Below are 23,885 nucleotides of genomic sequence, written 5' to 3'. Positions count from 1 at the left end.
GTGAAATATTGCACATTATTGCTGTCGTTTGTTGCATGAAGTGAAAATGGCACAAGGAAGGGGAAAACAGCACTCAGATATAAATAAATACATTGTTTCTCCAAAATATACACATCTCAGAGTACTGGAGGAATAGGGATCATTTGTTTGTATTCACCTTGGGAAGGATGAGACAGGTGGGATGTAGTGAATGAATTGGAAAAATGCTTCTTAGGCTCCTAAGACTGAAAAGAAGGTTAGCACACTGTTAGACCTTTATTAACCTGAAGCACAAACACTCTGGAGTCATGTAGCACACAGACTGTCCTTCACACATCATACCAGGGATGAAATTTGCTAAAGACGGGGAGAGTAATTTTTATATTGTAAAAATCTTTCTTGCAAGGCTTCTTTTCCCAGTAAAGAATGGACTAAATCGGACTTCATTTCAAATCTAGCTTCCTCTATTTTTTTTAATAGGGAATATCTAGCACAAAATGATTCTTGTTTTTATATTTTAATAAAAACAAAATTTATTAAATATATCTTATTGAATTAAAAAAAGAAAAGTCTTTATTTTGGTAATTAGTCTGTATAAATGCTTTACTTTTTGTCAGATTGGCTAATGTTTTTTTTTGTTATTTTCTTTATTTACATGTCATATGATTTCTCCTTTCCCAGTTTCTCCTCCAAAAAAAAAAAAAAACCCAAAAAACAACAAGAACAAACCCCTGTTCCCTCCCCCCTTCCTCTGCTCGCCACACCACCCTCTCCTGCTTACTGACCCTGGCATTCCCCGACATTGGGGCACAGAACCATCACAGGGCCAAGGGCCTCTCCTTCCATTGATGATCGACTTGGCAATCCTCTACTATACACATGCTGCCAGAGCCATCATTGCCACCATGTGTACTCCTTGGTTGGTGGTTTAGTCCCTGGGAGCTCTGAGGGTACTAGTTAGTTCATATTGTTCTTTGTCCTAAGAGGCTGCAAAACCTCAGCTCCTTCGGTCCTTTCTCTAAGTCCATCATTGGTGACCCTGTATTCAGTTCAATAGATGGCTGTGAGCCTCTACTTCTGTATTAGTCAGGTACTGTCAGAGCCTCTCAGGAGACAGCTATATCAGGCTGCAGTGCCCTTCCTTCAGTCTCTGCTCCATAGTTAGTCTCTGTAATTCCTTCCATGGGTATTTTGTTCCCCCTTAGCTAGAGAAAGGACCCTAGGAGCTAAAGGGTTTGCAGCCCCTTAGCAAGAACAACAATAAACTAAACTCCAACCAAAGAGTACAAATGGGGGAACTCATGGCTCCAGCAGCACGTGTATAGCAGAGGATGGCCAAGTCAGTCATCAATGGTAGGAGAGGACCTTGGTCCTGTGAAGGTTCTATGCCCCAGTGTAGGGGAATGCCAGGGCCAGGAAGTGGGAGAGTTTGGGGTGGTGAGCAGGGGGAGGGGGGAGGGAATAGGGGATTGCTTTAGTTTTGGGATTTTTTTTTTTTATTGTATTTTCTTTTTCTTTTTTTCTTTTGGAGGGGAACATAGGAAAGGAGATATTGTAAATAAAGAAAACATCTACTAAAAAAGAAAGAAGGAATGAAATGTCCACATTTTGGCCTTCCTACTTCTTGAGTTTCTTGTGGTTTGTGGATTGTACTTCGAGTGCCCAAAATGATTCTTAAAGAGTTGGCTCAGAAGGCAAGGATTATCATGATCTAGCAAGCCTGTCACTGACTCATTTAAAAAGACAAATGTGTTTAACATCAAATTGCACCAACTTGGCCATTTGCACTGGTCATTTTTCACTAAGGTCTACCATTAAAAAGTGCCCTCATGACATAACAGTACTGACATGTGCTAAAAATGCATTGTGTGCATGCTCATGTAATAATTATTTCTGGGGGTGATCTTCCTAAGACACTGGTCTTTACAATACCTCCATGAGTTTCCTACCTACTACTTTAAAACCATCAATATGGGTGTGGGGGGAGTTGCCAGTAAAGAAAACTAATGTTGTTAAATTAAGTAAATATTACCTATGTATCAAAGTCTGTTAAGCTATTATCTTGACATGAAACTTACAGTTCATGTATGGCTGTTTAGGATCAGCCATGATCCAGAAAGAATTTGAAAAGAGAATCAAATAATAGTAGAGTTGTAATTTGTATTTAGTTTATTAGTGTCACGACTGGACATAGAAGAACTGGAAGTACAAAGATCAACACACAAAGCACAAGCTTAATTGTTTAGTATAAACAAAAAATACAGTATGGAAAACTCAAGACTAGCTCACTTAATACATTGAAACAAATCATAAGGCTCTTTTCATTTGCATACCAAATTTATATGACTACATTAATACCATTTTCCCTGGTTTTCACTTATTTTTTACAAATAGTTAAACATCATTTTTTGTACACCACTTTTATTACAATGTATCTTTGATATTGTTCCAAATTTTTGAGGCATAATTCAAGTTAAATATGTATGAATCTAAATAAATATAATTGTGTAATCAGTGTACAAATACACACACACACATATTCACCCTGAATCACTCTGAAAATATTGACAGAAGGTGAGTTCCATCAGAAAACAGAGAAACAGGTGTTCTGTTGAATTAACATATGTATAAAATCAATCACGACCAATCATTGAATGTAAGAACCCGAGTATAGTTAAAATGTTCTGGGAAAAATATATTTTACTTTAAAAAAGTAGTAAAATTACAATATGCTAAAGAATCTTAAAGAAAAATGTGACAGCTTAAACATTAAAGAATCTCAATAGGATAAGAATAAACCATAATTGTTGATATTAGTACTAAATGTTGTTTAGTATAATAGTCACAAATTCTAGAAAATTGAATACCATTATTGTAAGATAACCAAGTGAATACCACTGTTGTAAGATAACCAAGTGTCCATAAGTTTATATATATGCAAATCCACATGTTTAAAAGACAAAAACACCCATGATGCTAATACTATAAGAACCAAAGGAAAGAATAGGGAGGAGGAAGAGGAGGAGGAAAAGAAGGAGGAGGAGGAAAAGGAGGAGGAGGAGGAGGAGGAAAAGAAGAAGAAGAAGAAGAAGAAGAAGAAGAGGAGGAGGAGGAGGAGGAGGAGGAGGGAGAAGGAGAAGGAGAAGGAGACGGAGAAGGAGAAGGAGAAGGAGAAGGAGAAGGAAAAGGAGAAATGCTTGCCACAGTCAAATTTATAAGAATTAAATGTGTCAGATGGACATTGTGCTAAAGAACAGGTTATAATATGCATATGGTTTTCCTTTGACATATAAGTGACAATCAAATAAGATTCTCAGTTGATAAGAACAAAGTGCAAAGAAATAAAATCTTCACCTGAACCCAAAGAGATGTTGACGCAGTACAGCTGGTAAGCATAGCATGAGCTTCAGGTGCCATTAAAATGCTAACTCTCAAACAGGGTCTGTTTTAAATAAAGACTGCATCTACCTGCCAAGGCCCTTTACTTTGCTTCGCTTTGCTTTATAGTGAGTAACTTATAATTTCAGGAATGGAATTGAACCTCTTGGGAGAAATTCTAGTAAAAAATTTTAAAAACAACAATGATCAGGGCTAATAATAAGTAGAAAAGGTCCAGAAAAGAACAACTAAATGTTAATTTAATTAATTCATAGCTAGATGTGTAGAAGAACAGATTTCAAAAGCTAAATCTTTTTGAAAAGAAAAAGAAGAGACCAAAGGGCCATCACCAAGTGCTTAAAAACAATAAAAATCAATACAACTTATTTTTCAGAGAAGGATCTTACTTGTGTGTACTTTTTCTTAACTAGAATCTTAAGAGCCCAGCAAAATATCTCAGATGTTTCCCCTTTTCAAAAATACGTCAGAGTTTAAAACATGGGTTTTCATTGTTGGTGCAATGTATGTTTTATTTGAGAACTGTGGTAAGTTCCTAAGAGATTGAAGTTAACAATTAGAGAAACAATTATCTTACTAAAGATGATGTCACAATACACAATGGTGTTTCTTACTCCCGCATCCTGTGAAATCTTATCTGGGTGAAAAGACCTTGGAGGGAAAAGACCCTCCAAGTTTCATCCTATGATTAGAATGTCCAGAAGTGGGGATAAACCAACAACACCTTATGGAGTTAGCACTTCTTCCTTACTCCGTGTCTCTGGTATTATTCGTGACACAAGTTCCAGTCAGTTTACTGTAAGAAACTCTTATCCTCTCTTAGATTATGTACTTAGACTACACACCATATAGTCTTTCCATATTCCTCACTCCCACAAGCAAAAGTCTTTCACCTGGAGATTTTAACTTAATGTTTTGAATGACTGAATCTGCCTGCTCCTACTAATTGTCCTTCATTTCTGAGCTCAAGATTCACTCTGTACCCTCCAAATTCTACATTACACTAGGCAAACAGTAGGAACTATTCACTACTTGGGGTTACATACACTAAAGGAACAGCAATAGTACTATGTGTTAATGAATAGATTACAGTTCAACTATGAGTAGTTTACAACAAGTACTACTATGCTTGTCAGAAATTCTTGCTTCTTCAAGATTGGTGCAAACATCCATGCAGAGACTCCATGATGATTAGTCTACCACAAACCATTTCATCTATAACTCGGCCATTATAAAGTGTAAAAGGCAAGGTAAAGTCACTTTTATTGTTTCAGAACAGAATTTAAAAATGATACTCATTGCCTCTATCCATATCCACTATGCAAAATGCCCTAACTTTGTAAACTGTAGTAAAGAAAAGAAACTAGAAATTCACCTTTATGCAAAAAGATTCCAAAAAGCCACTTCTCCAGAAAAAAAAAATTGAAGTTAACAATGAGAGGCAAATACCAGACCCAACTCCCAGACTGTGCACAAAGAGTTTAATGAGGATTGGTTTTAGTTCACAATTCCCTTGCTGTACGGAGTGATAGAATTAAGATGCTTTTTTAGTAAAATCAATGCCAGTGCCGTTATTGAATCCCATAAGAAAGGTCCATCACAATCTCCTTTCTCAAGAGCCCTGGCGCTCTCACAATTCCAATCTTATTTATTGATAATACCCATCTACTCTTTAATTAAATAAAATTATTAATTATTTAGTTGAGTACACCAGAGAGCTAAGAAGATGAGTGCAGCCATGAAAATCATGTATGCTGGTGTAACTTCAAACTTAATAAAAATTTACGTACGTTAATCACTCACTTGTCTGAATGTTTCATAAATACCTTCTCATTTCATCCTTAGGCTGCCAATGTAGTATGAATCCTGACTTCCCTTTCTACACACAACTTTAAAACTAAGAAATTAAGGCTGCATGAATGAGTCTGAACTGGGTCCTCTGCATATTTATGGTTGTGTAGCTTGGTTATCTTGTGGGACTGCTAACAGTGGGAGTGATAGCGATGATCTCTGACTCTTTTGCTTATTGTTGAAACCCTTTTCCTCCTACTTGGTTGACTCATCCAGCCTTGATATAAGGGTATGATCCTAATCCTATTGCAACTTGATATGTCATGTCTGGTTGATGTTCTTGGGAGGCCTGCGCTCTCTTGAAGGAGTGGTTGGAGGAGTGGATCTCTGGGAGAGAGGAGTTAGAGAGGGAGAGGTTAGGGGGAGGGAGGGAGGGGCAACTGCACTAGGGACATAATGTCTGAGAGAATAAACTAAAATTTTAATGACATAAATATTTTTAAAGATTAAAAAAAAACAATGTAAGAAAAAAAAAAGGCTGCAAACAAGACTTCTTATGGCCCTTACATACAAGAAAGCAGAGAAAAATGGTTCCCCGTCAGGCTGTTGAACTGCAGATCCTTCAGCTCAGAAGGAATGCAACAAGTACTGTGATCAGACATAACTTTTTGCAAAGCAGGTTTATTTATTCGACTTGTAAACATGCTAAGACATTGTACAGACTCTGCTTTATCAAGGCTAGGGGTTCCTTACTGCTGTCCTGGAGGTTGGATATAGAAATACCACACTAAGAGCAGTGACCGAAACTAAACCCTGTATCACCTGGTTCTTGATTATCGTTTCTAGTCAGTCGAGCATCCCCAGAAGTTTCTCTCTGTAGGCGTTGAAAGACTGAATTTAGAAATTTGGAAAAAACATGCTAATGGAAATGCATTAATGTATAACCTTTACTTAAAGAAGGCATAGGAAGTCTCTGTAACGAGCCAGGAATGTGGACTGGTCAATTCCAGGAATTTGTTGGTCACAGAGACCCCCTCCAGCTAGGGCCCAGAATAAGGAACAGGATAGCAGTCAGCCATTAAGAAGATAGCATTGCCCAGAATAAGGAACAGGATGGCGGTCAGCCATTAAGAAGCATTGACCAAACCACATTCCTCTTGACAATGTTTTACTTATGACCCTGACTCAACCAGGGGTTGGGTCCCTTTGGAATTTTCCACTGTTTTTATGTTATGTTTCCCTGGTAACCCTCTCACCCCCCCACCCCCAGTTTGTGGTTTTTCCCTTTAAATACCCCTCAGTTCTTGTGTTCAGGGTTGAACCCCTCTGGCCTGCCAGGCTATGAGTTGGACCCCAGATCTGGCCTGAATAAACCTCATGTGATTGCAGCAAGATTGGTCTCTTGTGAGTTATTGGTTGGTCGTGTTATCCCGAGACTTGAGTGAGGGTCTCCCGAGTTCCCGGGTCTTTCAGCGTTAATATAGAAGGAATGACGGATATAAAGAAACAATTGCCTTGGGAATTCTATGCTGAGTGTTCAAGGTAGACATCCTGGAATGCTTTTCTTGCCAGACAGCAATCTCTGAACACCTTAGCTACATTTTGATAGAAAGGTTACCTAAGAATTTATTATTGTTTTAATCCTAGATATTGTATGGGGATTTTTCCCATTATCAAATCTTGTTGTCCTATACATGTGTGTGTATGTGTGTTTGTGTGTGTGTGTATGTGTATGTGTGTGTATGTGTATGTGTGTGTGAGATAGAGAGAGATTATAGATATAGATGACATAAATATAGATATAGATATATTTTTAAAGACAATCATATATTTCATGTGAATCCCCTTATGTACATAAAATATGATCTAAATATGTCTGGAAGAATGTAGGCAAAAGCATTTATCATACTTAAATTTACAGTGGTTGAGGATGAGAGCTAGCAAAGGAGAGAGAGCCCCATTGGTCACTGTTTATGACCACATACCAATATGGTCAGAGCAGATTTATATTTACCAGAGCAGATAATATTAGGAAGGATAATTTTTGCATTCTGTATTGTTTTCATAATAAAATATACAAAATATTAAAATTAATATCTTACAATGGGAAAGAATAGTTTTTTCAAAAGGATTCATGTCAAACAAATGTGTCTCACTAGGTTCTCAATCATAACATCACACTTCCCACCAGCCCCCACGAACCCAGAACAGCATTGTGAAAGCTCACACTGCCAAGTATTTCTTTCCACCAATTTTAAACTCTGACTCAGGGAAATCCCAGAGCAGCCTTCTCTTTGGCCTGCATCTACCTTGTGGGTATTTCTCTCTGAGCTTGCTAACAATAGAAATTGTTCTTGGTTGGGATACAGGCACAGCAGGATATTCAAAATGCCACAGGCAATGCAGTTGGCCTGCCTGGCAAAGCCCACTGGTAGGTACCACAGGAACCATATGGAAATTGCTAAAACAGGAAATAAAGCAGCAGGTTCTAAAGCCACAAGCTTTCCTTGCCACAGAAGAATTATCATTAGTCTACAGTAGAAAACACTCCTGCTTTCTGAAGGCCCACAATCCTTGGAATACCACTCACTCGCACTGTAAGCATTCTGTCTAAACTCCACCCTACAGTTACCTGGCTGCTGACCTACTGTAAAAGGGGCTGCTTGCCCAACCCCTCCTTCTTTTGCTCATTTGCCCTTCCCCTCTTGCTCCTGCTCTGTCCCCTGGCCCTCTCGCCCTTCCCCCCTCTCTTCCCCATTCCCTTCCTCCTCTCTCCACATACTCATGGCCAGCCTCTCTCTCTCTCTCTCTCTCTCTCTCTCTCTCTCTGTCTCTTTCTTTCTCTCTCTCCTCTCTGTGTGTGTGTGTCTCTGTCTGTCTCTGTCTGTCTCTGTCTCTCTCTCTCTCTCTGCCTTTTTCTGTCTCTACTACCCTCTTGACTCCCTTACCAATACCCTGAATAAACTCTATTCTATACTATACCTTCCTGTGGCTGGTCCCTCAGAGGGAAGTGATGCCTTGGCATGGGCCTGGAGGGACATCCCCTTCCCCCAAACCTGACTACACATCCATATAACATATTCCCCCTCTCTCTTTATCTTTTTATAAACACATCATATACCAGCACAGTTTTCAAAATATGCAGCTGGAAACCACCATTACATTTTCATCAGTAATTGCATGTAAAAAGCAAAGCATCCATGTGGGGCCTGGTTAGCTTTCAGACTTAATATTCTGTGAATATTAAAGTTGTGAAGATTTTAAACAAAATCTAAACAGGCTATAATTGCTAATGTATGTTTGCATGTCTCCTGAGTATATTATAAATTTTTTTTACTTTAATTTCTAACAGAAATTGGGCATGGAGACACTCTAGAGAAGCAGCTGTCTTATGCAAAGAAATCTTAGAAAAGTAGAGCTTATACATTCCACATTCTTGATAGAGAAAAATAGCAGATGTAAATCTGAGAAGAAAATATTGTCAATATGCTGTTCAGGAACGAGATTAACGACTGAATACAAGATGTGCAGTCTAATAACTCACCAAAGCCCAAAGCCCAGTTCACACAGTACACTTCATACCTGTCTGTTTAATAACATATGTTAATATTGATAATAAGAAACATGCTAAGAGCTGGGTGCTGGTGGCACACACCTTTAATCCAAGCACTTGAGAGGTAGAAGCAGGCAGATCTCTGGGAGTTCAAGGCCATCCTGATCTACAGAGTGAGCTCCAGGAAATGAAGCGTCACCCAGAGAAATCCTGTCTCAAAGGTAAAAGGAAGAAAGAAAGATGCTATGCTATGGTTATTATTTGAATCAATATCACATATGTACAGATTCTATCAAAGACTCATAGAAAATGCTATTCAGCTTTTTCTTGAGAAGAGTAGTAAAGTTTAGTAAGAAACTGGTATTAATGGAGGCCAACTAAAAAACAATTTCCCCTTCAGTACCCTGTGCAATGATCTCATTCCCATGTTAACAATAACTTTATATTATTAATGTAATTAAGGACAAATCAAAATTTGAGTGATTTATAAAGTGCATTCATTTAGAAAGAGAACTCTATGGAAAGTGAGATGGAATAGCTAATGTGTTCTATTAATTAAAACGAGGTTGACTAATGCATAATAACTATTTCTAGAAAATACATAACATATATGAATTTTAAGAATCCAAAGAAAATACATTAATATTCCTTTACAACATGTTCAGAAAAAGCTGCAATCTGACACAGCATTGACTTAAACACTTTGATTTGCTTAATGTGCAAACATCCCAGATGCCAATCATTAGGAGCCTGATATAGCCGTCTCCTGAGAGGCTCTGCCAGTGCCCAACTAATACAGAAGTAGAGGCTCTCAGCCATCCATTGGACTGAGCACAGGGTCCCCAATGAAGGAGGTAGAGAAAGAACCCAAGAAGCTGGAGAGGTTTGCAGCCCTTTAGGGACAATATGAACTAACCAGTACCCTCAGAGCTCCCAGGGACTAAACCACCAACCAAAGAGTACACATGGTAGGACTCATGGCTCCCGCAGCATTTGTATAGCAGAGGATGGCCTAGACAGTCATCAATGTGAGGAGAGGCTCTTGGTCTTGTGAAGGTTCTATGCCCCAGTGCAGGGGAATGCCAGGGCCAGGAAGCAGGAGGGGGTGGGTTGGTGAGCAGGGGGAGGTGTAGGGAACAGGTTTTTTTTTTTTTTTTTCAGATGGGAAACTGGGAAAGGGGATATCATTTGAAATGTAAATAAAGAAAATATCTAATAAAATGTTTTTTAAAAATTAAAAATGAAAATCAAAAGAACAGCACCTGCATAGAGAAAAGGGTCTACTGAAAAAGGAATCGTAGGTCATCTATCACTGTTCATTAACGAGTAACTTATTTTGGTGTTTACTATATACCAAAAATATAAAGCTAAGTGGTAGACATATGATATAAAACAAGTGATCTTTAAATGTATGAGTCATGGTTAAGAGCACTGACTGCCATTCCAGAGGTCCTGAGTTCAATTCCCAGCAACCACATGGTGGCTCACAACCATCTCTAATGAAATCTGATGCCCTCTTCTGGTGTGTCTGAAGACAGCTACAGTGTACTAATATAAATAAAATAAATTAAATCTTTTTTTAAAAATCCTAAATGTATGAGTCCTATTATCAAATGGAATATTAAATAAAACTATGAATATATAGGTTAATCCAAATGATGGCAGGCATAGGAAAAATGAGAACACAGGGATGAAATTGTGAGTGTTGTGAGTAGAACTGGTGAGAGAAGCAGAAAAGACTGTGTGATGGTGAAGAAGCCAGGTCTAAGTGACAGAGATACAATCCCAAGAGGACTGTTGAGTGCTGAGCCTATGAAATCTCTGAGAAGTAGCAGGGAGTGATTGTGTCTATAGACCACTGAGGAAGAAGAGTTGGAACGACCTTGGAAAAATTAGCAGTGAGAGATGGCGGCCATAACTTTAGAGTCATCAGAAAGTCCTTGAAGGTGTACAAGGCAAAGAACCAAGTTACCTATATTTCAAAGGGGTGTTTGTACAGTGGTTGAAACAAAGCCAAGCAGCACACATTTTAACAGGGGATGGCACTTTTGACTGAGACAGGCATTCCAGATGCCATTTCCTTCTCACAAGAAGTGAATTTGATTCCACAATCAGATTAAGTTGCGTTTATATCTTGGTTTGTTCATTTGTTAGTCTCTTTCTGCAGACAGAAAACAATCCCTCCCACCCCAAATCTTCTTTCCCTTAAAAACGTCCCAGAAGAATAATCAGAAGAATATCTCCTACAGCAATAGACTCCCACCTAGAGGTTCCGTGTGAGATACCTTGGCTTTACTCATAATCCCTCTCTTTGCTTTGGTTGTTGGCATGTTTTAGCTCGGAGCACAACCACAGCCAGGCCACTGTGATCCTTTATGTATTTAATCAGCAGGAGCCAGCCCTCAAAACCTTATGTTTAAAGCTAGAGGGAAATGGAAAGTTATGCCTCATAAACAAGTTAAGGGCAGTAGATGGAGGATGGATGCTATCCATGTAGCTAGAGGGAAATGTGGTAAATGAAACAGGCTTCCATGAACCACAGGGAAGCCAGCAAATCTGGTCAGCAGATGCCTGAACGTCAGGTAGTGCTCAGTCAGCATAGCGGTGGTAGAAATGATTGTGAAATGTCATTAACTGCTTTCCAAACTCTTGCTGTTCCTAACTACTCTAATAAAACATTACCTAACTGCTGAACTGAGTCATAGGTCTGAGCATAGTCCCAGTGAAGTTTAAAGACACAGACAGGTTTCCCTTACCCCCGGACAACAGCTTTCCATTCCAAGAATGCCTCATGGAAGGGAGAGTTTGCTCAGTTTTCTATGTTGTCCAGAGTCAATTCTCTAGTGCTGTGCACATGCATCTTGTAACTTCACTATATTAGGAAGATGCTATGTGGGGGGAGGTGGTAAGATGCTAAATGTGCTCATGGCAAAGACTAACAACTGGAGTGCAATCTCCAGGGCCCACTCCTAAAATTTATTCTGTGGTATGCATGCAATAGCTGACTCATACATGCAACACACACAAGTCAGTGCTAACACAACTTGGGAGAGAGGGAGGGACCTGGGTAAGAAAGTGGATGGGGTAGGGGACAAATGGGAACTAGAGGGGAACCTGATTGGGTAAGGGAAAGACTGAAGCACTGAGGGCCAGCAGAAAGAACTGAAACAGGCAAGCTCAGGAAATAGGAGGTTGGGGGAAATCCTCCAGAATGTCCCAAGACCTGGGAGGTGCATTCTTGGAGGTGAGAGACTCTCAGGACACAAAGGGAGGGACCTCAGATGAAATGCCTGACAGTAGGGAGAGGGAACTTCTAGAGCCCTCCTCTAGCAGGAAGACAGGGCATCAAATGAGGGATGGGGTGGCCATCCCACAGTCAAAACTCTGACCCATAATTGTTCTTGTCTGAAACAATTATGCCTGAGGAAAAGAAGGTCCAGCAACGGGACCAAAATGGGATTCAGCTCAAGGGGAGGTCCCAAGGTCTGACACTATTACTGAGGCTATGGAGCACTCAGGAAAAGGGATCTTTTTCTGAGCATGACTGCACTCCAGAAAACTAGCAGCTGAAAGAGTCAAATGCAGATATTTGCACCCAACCAATGGACAGAAGCAGCTGACCCCTATGGTTGAATTAGGGAAGGCTGAAAGAAGCTGTGGAGAAGGGCCATCCTGTATGAGGACCAGCAGTTCTCAATTAATTTAGATCCCTGAGATCTCTCAAACACTGGACCATGAAACAGGCAGCATATACCAGCTGATATGAAGTCCCCAACACACATACAGTAGAGGACTGCGGGGTCTGTGTTCATTCAGAGAAGATGCACCTAACCCTCAAGAGACTGGAGGGCCCAGGGAGTTTAGAGGTCAGTTGGAGTCAGGGTGGAGACATCCATGTGGAGACAGGATGTGGGGGAGAGGTGTGAGATGTGGTGGAACAGTCGAAGGTGGACGTGGGGGAGAATAATATATGGATTGTAAAATAATTAATTAATTAATTTTTTAAAAAAGATGGCATTTCACTTCTATGGCTTTCAAAGGAATTAAGTGTTTTTTTTCTCTCCAGATGAGACTGAAAAGAGAAGTATAATTGCCTCTAAAATATTAAATCCCAATATAAATAAATTCAGTAGAACTCTCCCTGAATCTGAGCCCTGTGGATATTGAAATTAACCTACTACATACAGTAAGGGGAAGAGAAAGCTATATTGAAAATATTTTCCAGTGACTTAGAACTGAAAGAGATAAAAAAATTCCCTCTGAAAATTAAATTATAATGTCACTGTATATAGGTCAGAGAGAAAGATAAGGGAAACCCCTTCAAAGAGCTAAAAATGGCTGCCAGACATGCCAAGCTGACCATACAAAGATGACAACCAATAACAACAGATTGGAAGAATAGTCAGTAACAGAAGCACACAAAAGTATGGGGAACACAGTTCAGAAGGAGGCCCTGGATGAGCTCTCCTTCTTTCTAGTGACAAGCATTTTATCTGGACAGATTCCTAGGTTTGAGATTGACGTCATTCAAGTTAAGCTTCCCAGGAAAGCTATACAAGCTTATAATTCCACTTGGGTTTTCCAACTACTTTGATGCTAGGGAGATGATTAGCCCAAAGAAGTAACCCCTCTTGGTAACGCCAGATCTCACGATCCATTATCCTCTTAGGCTATGTTCCTAGAAGCGTGTGTTTACGATGCTTCAAGACAGGTCTGCATTTTCATAATCTGTAGGTCAGGTTTTCAGATAGTAAAACCGAAAACCAGACTATACAATGCAAGACTGTCCTGCCTTTCCAACCACACGGTCTCCAATGTACTGGATGATTAAAAAGAGACCCACAGATTTTTACATGTGAGATTATCATAGTCATTATGTACCAGGTCGGGACCATAATCTGAGCCTCCTCTTTCTTAGCCCACCACTCCTTTCATGACAAGGAAAAATAAAACACAATGTGATTGTTTCAAGTTTGAGGTATGCAGTAAGCAAGGATTAATTGGGTAGTTCAATCTGGGGACTTTGTTTGAGTCGATTTCATTCATTGAGTGTCTTATTTTCGAAGTTCTCCATGCCATCATCAACTGCTGCATCCCATCTCTTTAATCTGGTATGTGCAAAGCTGCTTCTCAAAAAAAAAAAAAAATGGTAACATCATGTCTCACATCCAATATGTGGATACAGATGGCATTTCACGGGACATCAGCATCCTTTTCTACAAATGATAGGAGGTGCAAAATAAACCTCCACAGATAGCAGGCTCTGTTGCACAATGATAAGCATGCCAGACAGTAATTTTTCATTTTAGCAATTTCCACTGGGGAGCAGTTCCAACTGTTGAGATCTATCTATTTATCAGATTTCCATTATGAGCTGCATTCTAACGTATATTACCAAGCTCCTATGAAATGCACCAAATGCTATTATTTATTATTTAAATGGCTTTTAAGAACACAGAGTGTTCTGCCATTCATAAATACTTTGCTCATAAATATCACCTCCTTAGAGGCAAATCGTTCTCTCATCTTTGCAGGTAAGAAGTTACCACTAAGTCAGAGGAAGTTAATGACAAAAGTCAGGCCAGTCTTTAATGACAAGCCCAATTACACTACAACTGGTGTCTACCCAGTTCTGTCTCTGTTACAATAAAGACTCTAACATTTATAGATTAGCTCCATTTGTGATGTCTTTGAAGCTGTTAGGCCTACCCGCTGCACTACTACAAACATGCACACTTAGAACACAGTACAGTGAAAAGTAATCTGCTCTCCTGCATGCCTGAAAGCCAGCATGTCCACCTGGAAGACTGTTCCTGTGAAGTAACTTGAAAACCTGAAAGGCTGCTAGGGATGAAAATTTACAACACTATTTTATCAGCATACAAAGTTCCAATTCAAGCTACATGGTCTCTCTCATGTGTGGATCAAAGTTTATAATACATACACATACATGGAAACACTATAAACACCAGTAAAGGCTCAAAGCACAAGAAAAGAATCAAGAGAAGGTAACAAGTATTCCAAAGGGGGAGGGGTACAAAAAGACACCAGATAGACAAGAGAAGGACTAAAAGCATGAACCTGGGATGTGAGTGGGAGGCAAGAGGAAGGACAGAGCGAGGAGTGATTATTTGGAAATTAATATTTGAGAATGTCAAGATACCTAATTCTTTCTAGGCTAATTTTAAAAAATAAACAAAATAAAAATGACTTGCTCCCTGTTAGTGAAACTGTCTGATTGAATTTGTAGAGTACACGCTGAGCTGCTTGCTGTTCACCTGACAAACTGCAGCCCACATTACTCTCCTGCTATTTCTGGAGCAGCAGAGCATAACACCCCAGTTACACCAAAAGACAGTGGAAAGCCACCAGTCAGCCATCGGGCGCCTAAAGAGGGTAAGAGGCTGCTCTTCCAAATTTAAGCTTCTGGCTAAGTCATGTTCAATGTCACTGTGTTTAACACTGGGGAATGGAAGGAATTATCAATCGAGAAATCCTCAATGAGGAAGCATTTGTCACCCACTCTTTCTTGTCTCACGTCAGACAGAAACCAACACAGCCTCACCAACAGTCACAGACTTCCAACTAGGCAACTGCATCCAAGCAGGGATGTGCAAGTAGCCCAAAGTAATAGACCATCTTTCCTCTGGTGGTCTCCGTCTGTCATTTAATCCTTATGTATCACCAAATGCAGAAGGTTTTAACAGTGCTACTCATGGATGAAAATAACTCCACAGAAACCAGCAGGAGAAGCCTGGTGTACAGATGTAGATTACAGCATTCTAGGTCTGTAGTCACTTACAAACTGTATGAGTAGAAGTATTTACAAGACGAACACAAGAAACACAAAACATGTGTGAATGTGCAGCATAAAGATTTACTGTGCTACTGCATGTTCCTTGCTAATTAGAGGTCCGCCACTTAGGATTTCAACAATGCACACTAGGCAGAACTATATAATGTAAAATTGTCCGTGTTATAGAAAGCTACACCCATCTCTATAGAATCTCAATCTACCAATTTTTGATTGACTAACTAGATTGTTGATATCATGCCCCAAACCTAATTAAATCTGTAAAAACAACACAACCTGTAATGTTCAGTTATATCCAGATAAGGATAACCTTAGAACTTTTACTGCTAAAATAGTTTATAAAATAAGAGGTTTGCCCTTAAATGAAGATTTTTGAATGTGTAATGATCTCTACAAATGAGAAGGATATGCCTAAGTGGCAAGTATAAGATATTTGCTAGGAGACACAATCCAAACCAGGCTCTACTAGATAAACATAGACCTATGAAGTTCACTCCAATTATATTGAAGTCACATGCCTTTTTTTTTCTACAAATGAGAGAGTCTAATCACATTGATAAGCTCCATATAAAATTGAAAAATATTGCCTGCATCATTTTATAAAGACTGCTATGAAGAGGTAGAATATCAGGATTTTCACATTTTTCTTTAAAACAGCTGAAAATGTGTTACATTGCACACATACACACAGGATGCACACACATACACAGATACACATACACAGACACACAGAGAGACATACACACAGACAGACAGGCACACACACACATGCACACACATATACAGACACATACACACAAAGAAACTCACACACACAGAAATACGCACACATACAGAGACACACAGACACACACAGAGAAATATACACACATATACAAAGGCACACACACACACACACACACACATACACTCACACATACGGAAAACCAAGTAACACTGCTGTCAGCACAGAGGGTTTTACATAATGGGAAGCCAAAATTTAGGCCATCCAGGGATGATGCAACAATCCAAGAAGTCTGGAACAAATGCCTATTCCAGATGCCACTCAAGTCCATTCACAGCTTTCTTCATCCAGATCTGAAGATGGAGGCATGCTAGACATTGTTATCCCTAAGCCAGGCAGGGGAAAATGCATAAAGGAAGGTCAGATGGAGTAGGAATGTGTAGTTCCATCTACTACCTTTAAGCCATTCCCAGAAGCTTTACCAGTGAGTTCTATGGAGATAGAAATGCCCTTATTGTGATACATTATACCGAGAAGCTGAGAAATAACTAAATTTGCGAGCACATTAGCACCTCAAGAAATGAGAGAAGTAAACAATAAAAATAACAACGAGGAGTGTCTACTGCTGCTCTGCTCTAGCGCCCAGTGGTTTCTGTGCACAGAGCCAGTGAGTCACAGTTTGCAAAGTTTCTGACAAAATTTACAGGGATTTGTTCATCAAATAATAATTAGTGCCCCGATGAGAACCAAAACCCTTCAGATTGACCTTCCAAAGTAGTGAACTGAGGCTAGGGAATAAAGAACTCACTAAGCATACAAGAGGAGCTTGGAGTCCGAGAACATTTATAAATGCTGAGTGAGTGTTGGTGGGTCTCCTTTCATTACAGTCTCAAAAGGAAGGGGCAGGTGATACCCTGCACAATCTGAAGCCAGCCACATCTATGAGATCTAGGTTTGATATAAAGCCCTGCCAAAAAATAGAAAGAAAGCAAGAAAGCAAGGAAGGAAGGAAAGAAGGAAGGATGGAAAGAAGGAAGGAAGGAAGGAAGGAAGGAAGGAAGGAAGGAAGGAAGGAAGGAAGGAAGGAAGGGAGGGAGGGAGAAGAGAAAAGACAGAAGAGCAGTTAAAGTCAAATCTCAGGTCTCCACTTTCGTACAACCATATGTTACATAGGTAAGAACATGTATACACACATGCATACATAGATATGCAAGAACAGAAACAAAATAACAAAAAAGCGATCAACTAACATGTCTTTTCAGAGTTGCTTCTAATGAGAAAAGGAACCCTTTTATTTTAATGTATTAAAAACAAACAAACAAATATCCAGTATATTAAATTACACTCTTTACTTTGGAGTTATGGTTGATGCCTGGAACACGTCAGGCCAACATTTGAATGTTGCTGTCTCCACACTGGTAAAAACTGCTCATGTTAAACAGTGAAGAAATGAAGCTTTCTGATAGTCATTCCAAATTGGTGAGGTATCATCTGTCCTGTAGAGGGCGATACATTTGTCTGTTTTGCCAACTGCTGCTAGTCACAAACCAGGAATCATTAGCACCAGAAAGTTTGTTGTTTTCAATTGACTAAATAGTTTCTGAACATAGATAAGTAGAAATAAGTGTTAATGCCATTTTATCTTTGAAAGCATTGGCATATGCTTAAGTATATGCACCATATACTTATGTATATGATTAAAGTGCTTTGAGTTGGAACTCTTATATTTAATACTATATGAGATTAATTGTTGGGTATTAACTCTCATAAAAAGTCTGTTCTAAAGTCCTATAGTTTGAGAGTATATGTGGTGAGAAGCTTACTCATCACTGAAACTTTAGGAAGGATGAAAAGAAACTTAAGAGGTATGGCTTGTTCCTTAATATAATCTACCAAGGCCAGGAAAATATGACAAAAGAAGTGGCTCATAGCTTTGACAACAATAACATGAAACTGCTCATTCACATCAAGTGAATCTGAAAACAGAGGATGGGAATTCTGGCACTCATCAGAGTTCTCCACCCACCCCACCCCCATTGATTCAGTATGGACCCTCATCACACAGGATAGTACCGCCATGTTTAGGAAGAATCTTCCTCCTCAGGTTAACTTTCCTGGAAAGGCCTTCACCATACCCTGCCATGTTGACAATGAAATATAACTACGTCAAATACACCCCCTGTCAATGTGACACCTGACCACATCACTCTGAAGTCAAAATAGTCATTGTTGGGACACAAAGACACATGGTAATCTCACAGCCCAACTTTATGCCTTCCCAAAGTCTTAATGTTCTATATTGCTCTAAAGCTCAAAGTCTCTTCTAAGATTTAAGTCAATGTCTTAACAACATTCTCCTACAAATATCAAAACTCAAGGTACATACATAGAATATGCAATGGTATGGTGTGGAATGGGAAGAATGAGAATATAGAAAGTTAAAATGAGACTAAAAAAAGCCAGAGAAACATCCAATTCCTGACCAGCATCTGGGGCTGCCACTGGCATCATCTGAGTTCTGCCAGGATTAAGTAGCCCTACCACCATGTTGTGATTCCTCTGGTGCTTATAGCCTCTGTCTCTACTACATCCCTTCATCGACTGCTGGTGAACACCCCATGTTCCTGGCGTCTACCTTATACTGGAGTTTGTATTACAATGTAGACTTCCTGTACACAGATGGCATGAACAGAGTACTCAGAAGATACATGCAGGAACTCTAACCCTTTAGCATATTGCCTTTCCTCAACTGTTGTCTGGAACCTTGGTTCTTCTATGACCTGACATCACGCTTTCATTTTGCCTGCCTGCAAAGATGCTGGAAAACCAGTATGGCATGGAGGATGTCAGCATGAGCTGCCAACTCCAGATTAAGTCTAGCCCTTGCTACCACAGATGTAATGCTTCACTCTGGGTACCTTAGCTATGTGTGCACTAGCATCTGGGCACTTCTGTACATGGTTGTCTTTGAGCAAGAAATTCCTTCATATCAGTCTGATTCAGGTTCCTTCTTTTTAGCTAAATTTACATGTTTTGAGCTAGAGCTTTAAGGTACCCTTCCTTAAATACCTTACATACCTATACCTAACATCTCAGTATAAAGTGTAAGTTTTCTCACTTAATTAAGTTAGTATCTTCAATAATTATTTAACTTATCTGCCTTTGCCTGCCCGGCTCACAATACTAGCTGTTTTCAAGTTCCTTTCCTCACTAAGGCACACATTTCACATCTTTTGTTCTTATTCATTATAAACCTGACCAAGAGCAGAAAGTAATAATTGTGCCAAAGCTCAGACGTTATGCTATCCCCAAACAGAACTTACTCCACTGCATCCAAGTTTCTACACAAGAGTAGAACAGCCAAACATTCAGCTGAATGTGTTACCAATGATTTCTGGTCCAACTTCCAATAGAATTCTGTTCCCCCTTGTAAGCTTCATGAGCCTTGAAATCTTGATCACTTACAAACTCTCTCCTAAAATCATCTATTAAGTTCCAGTCTGGGAGTTTAACTTCAGCTACGCAAGTTCTCTTTACCTGTTCTGTGGGATACAGAAGTACAATCTAGGAAGAATTGTTATGTCTGCCGGTCTATGTACATCAGAGACAAGGCCCTGTTCAATATAGTTAAAATGTATTGTTCAAGAATATTTTAGTGAGAAACTGAGTCAGAGACTGTTTCTTCATTAAAAACCTTATCACGAGAGTTTTTAACCTCAAGAGGGTTCATCCTTTAAAGCTCTTGCCTTACAAGAATAGGCCCTTGAAACCCAAGAAAATTTGGAAGGAGAGGACTGACTTTAAAAATTTGTCCTCTAACCATCATATAGTTAACAACAAACAAACAAACACACACACACACATGCGCATACACATATAAACACACACAGAGGGAGATAGTGAGTTTTTTTTTTTAATGAAAGAACTCTATTGGCATCCTATCAGACTTTAACCTTTTCCATTCAAATCCTTAGAAGAAGCCTCATTAAATTAGTATAATCTTGAATATCCTAGAGTAGTTAAAAGAGGACAAAGAGAAGAGAAAACACAGAGAAAGGAGAGAATGAAATTAATCAGGTGCAATGACTTTTTTTTATTATTTTTGAAACGATTGCCATGCAGCTTGCTTTTCAGATTATATTCCAAAAGTTATTTAGGGGAAAAAAATCTAATAGAAAAGTTACTAAGAACATGAAAGAGGGGATACAATAAACCTTCCTACTTTATGAATCCTCCATATGTGTTTGCTGGAATTCTTAAAAGATCCAGTGTTTTGTTTCCTATAGATTTATGACTACAGGCCTCAGAAATTTTCATTTTGACAGTGCAGGTGATCTCTGAGTGTGTGACCTCTGACAACTAACAACTAATACAGGGCGTGAAAATGTTACAGGGCTGCCAAGCCCCTAAGGATCTTGGCTTCAGAGAAGATTGCTGATGAAGGGAGCTCGTCATCTGTGTAGTAAGCACTGGCTTCGTGGCCTCCTGTGAATTCCCACTTGATATCTATTGGCAGTCACACCATCATCTTCTCTCCAAAAGTCTGCCCATCTTGGATCAAATGATTATCATCCATGTGAAAGCCATGAAGGGTGGAAGACCACTTTCTTTTAAATTGAAAATATGTCTCAAAAATCAGAACAAACCGTTTCTTTGAACTATATCATCACAGTGCATGACAGCCTTCTGCAAAGCCAGCAGTCCTCACATAAGTAAGATTAGAGACAGCACCATGATCATTCAGAATTATATTAACTGCATGCTTCAAGAGAACCTGGTAGAGATTCAAGGCTCTTATCATCCCTTTGGCTCCATTTGTGCTGCAGATGAATGTAGAATACGTGTTGTAATCTCCCAATGACAGATTTCTAGAACTTGAGAGGATATGACACAGCTACTGATCCAATTCCAGTAGCATCCGTAGCAAGAGGAGGGGTTGGGGTAGAGAGAGCCATGGGGAGCTGAAACCTGTCTGCCAAATACCAATGTGTTTGCAGCAACTGGGTTATTTTACTGACAAGTTTTTTCACAAGGAGGTGTGACTCTTACTTAAGAGACAGTAAGTGCCCTCAGCTTTGAAGACTATGGGAAGCTTCTTGTTTGCTTCTGCTTTGCTTTCCGACAGCCACTGGGTTCCAGACTTTGTGATTCTGTGTACTCTGATAAGGCCACACACAGTTGGCGAGTGAACAGGGTTTCCTACCCCTCCTTAAGTAAGAGCATGTAATAGTACAAAATTTCATGTGAGTAGAAATGAATAAAACTCAATTTTTAAAATAAGGAATCTTTGGAATTTGAGTGTTCTTCTGAGGAAATATTTTTTCTGTTGCTTCTCTTCTTTTTCTTCCTTTGATCTAACATAAAGTGTAAGTATTCTGGTCTAAAAATAATATAAATGCTTTATATTATAATAGACTTATAAAACTTTCAATGGTGAAAAATGGAGTTTTTACTTAATAATTACTGGGTCCATAACAATATTTTCAACCTAGTGTTCCATCTAGTATTTCATATGTTTAAATGTAAAATATAAAGCTATCAACTCCCCAAAGTATTTCTTAAATGAATAAACATGTATTTGGCTTGCAATATAATGATGTCACTGATAAATATAAGAAAGTTTACATTATATTATATTAGTCAAAGACATTCTCTCACTTCCAAAGACCAGCAACATAGACACCAAAAATTACTTGTTCTTTTAAACACAATTGTGTTAACCTCAAGTTTATTTCTGTTTTATTAGGGTGAACTCAATATTGGTGATATGAAACTGTTAGATCTAAAAAGAAAAAAGAAGGTAGTGTCCACTCCTTAAGTATTAAAAAGGAAACTGTTACCACAAGGAATAAGACTCGCTTAGGGTTTGCATCAGAACTGGATCTAAAGGAAGGTTTCCAGATTCACACCCAGGCTGGGCTGTATTTTAAGCATGCACAGCCTATGGCAGTTATTTGCCCTTGAATCAAATTTCTGTTTTGTATAATAGAAAACTTTCCTGCCATAGCCACAAGAATAATTAAAGGAATTTCCTGCCTAAAATGTCGAGACAATAAAAATATTTGTCCCTTGAGTATTTATTGTACGTGGCTTATGTGAGCTAAGAATTCCACATCAATAATGCTTCAGTGAGGGCCACACATTCAAGAGTTTATGAGTAATACAAACTAAAATTGATGGATTTCCATCTACTAGTTGTGTTCTAAACAGTGAGAATACAAAGTTGAGTGGGTGGGGAAGAGAAATGGATCCGGGAGGAGTAGAGATCAAGGTACAGTTTACAAAATTCTCAAAGAATTACTAAAAATAAGGAAATATTTTTTTTAAATATATGCTTTAGAGAATAATATATTATAGTTATTCACTGATTAAGAATTAATATCTGGACTGGAGAGTTGGCTCAGCAGTGTAACACTGGCTACTTTTCCAGAAGTCCTGAGTTCAATTCCTAGCAAATACATGGTGGCTCACAACCATCTGTAATAATATTCAATGCTCTCTTCTGGTTTGAATGAAGACAGCATACTAATATACACAAAGAAAATATACATAAAATGAATAAATAAATCTTAAAAAAGAATTAATGCCTTTCAAATAAAAATTATAAAAACTTAAAATTAAAAATGAAATAAAATTAAAACATTAAATTGTTTAAGGATTGTTGTAGAATTAATTGATGTGTTCTTCTACGCTTATCTATTCTTTTAGGGTAATTCCTTCAAGTGGAGTTACTCATACAAAAGGTTGAGAAGGGTTCTGATTTGTCATGACAAACTTCCCTCCAGGAGTGTTGTTTCAGTTCACAGTGAATCACTAAGACATTTTATTCTGAGAGTACTGGAGCCTCTCCTCTCTTTCCCAGTGATATTTGGTATGTATATTAATAATTTTTTCTCTTTAATGAGGCAGTAGATCACATTATATCCCAATTTTTCAACTTGGACAGTTCCACTTGTTTCTACAAATGGAGATATGTAGATACAGACATACTTAGAAATAGGATTTTGATTCAAAAGCTCTTTACATAATAAACATAACACATCTTAATAAAAAAATTCCCTTGTAAGATTAAGGTCAAGAAAGGGTAGTAAATAATGATTCTTTCATAATAATTTCATAAGCTATAATTTTTGCAAAACGTTAATCTCTTTTTCACATTCAGTTTAAAACAGGGGGAGCATTATTTTAGCATCACCAAGTCACCTTTTCTTAGAGAAATTAAATAGCTAGGACTGAGCTAAACTTATGAGAGATGTACCATTTCTTCATAATTTTCTGTGTGTATTTAAGCCTATCCCTATTTTATAAATTTAGTCCTCCTATATATTTTGGTAATATTCATACCCCAACCACTCCCAAATACCCCTATTTCACTATTACCCACATGTATGTCCACTGCTTTCTCACCTATTGAGTCCATTCTTTTTTCTGGCCATATATTCTTAGACCTGTGGCCTTCCACTGGAGCATGGTTTACTTACCAGGCACAACTTTCTTAAAGAAAACTGACTTTCTCCCAAGAGTTGTCATTTAGCAACAGCTCCCAGTAATTGAACAAGCCTCACAGGACCCTAGACCATACCAAATATCAGCATGGAAAGTGGAGGTAAAAAAAAAAAAAAAAAAAA

At 38.7% G+C, this 23,885-nt stretch overlaps 1 protein-coding gene and 1 long non-coding RNA gene across 5 annotated transcripts in view; both read right to left on the bottom strand.

The window, feature by feature from the left end:
* Positions 1–23,885, bottom strand: part of Prr16 (proline rich 16) — a 303,614-nt gene that overhangs the window by 255,919 nt on the left and 23,810 nt on the right. The window lies entirely within an intron of this gene.
* LOC116087152 lies at positions 17,585–19,017 on the bottom strand. 2 transcript variants are annotated; one of them, XR_004117270.1, is made up of 2 exons: positions 18,331–19,017; positions 17,585–17,857 (listed from the first exon to the last, which is right to left on the bottom strand). It is a non-coding gene; the product is annotated as an uncharacterized LOC116087152 (long non-coding RNA). The 2 variants fall into 2 exon arrangements; XR_004117271.1 differs by having other exon boundaries at positions 17,585–17,753.

Source organism: Mastomys coucha, unplaced genomic scaffold (assembly GCF_008632895.1).
Source record: "Mastomys coucha isolate ucsf_1 unplaced genomic scaffold, UCSF_Mcou_1 pScaffold13, whole genome shotgun sequence".
In the NCBI taxonomy this organism is placed as follows: Eukaryota; Metazoa; Chordata; class Mammalia; order Rodentia; family Muridae; genus Mastomys; species Mastomys coucha.
This window is presented reverse-complemented; position numbering and strand designations above follow the sequence as displayed.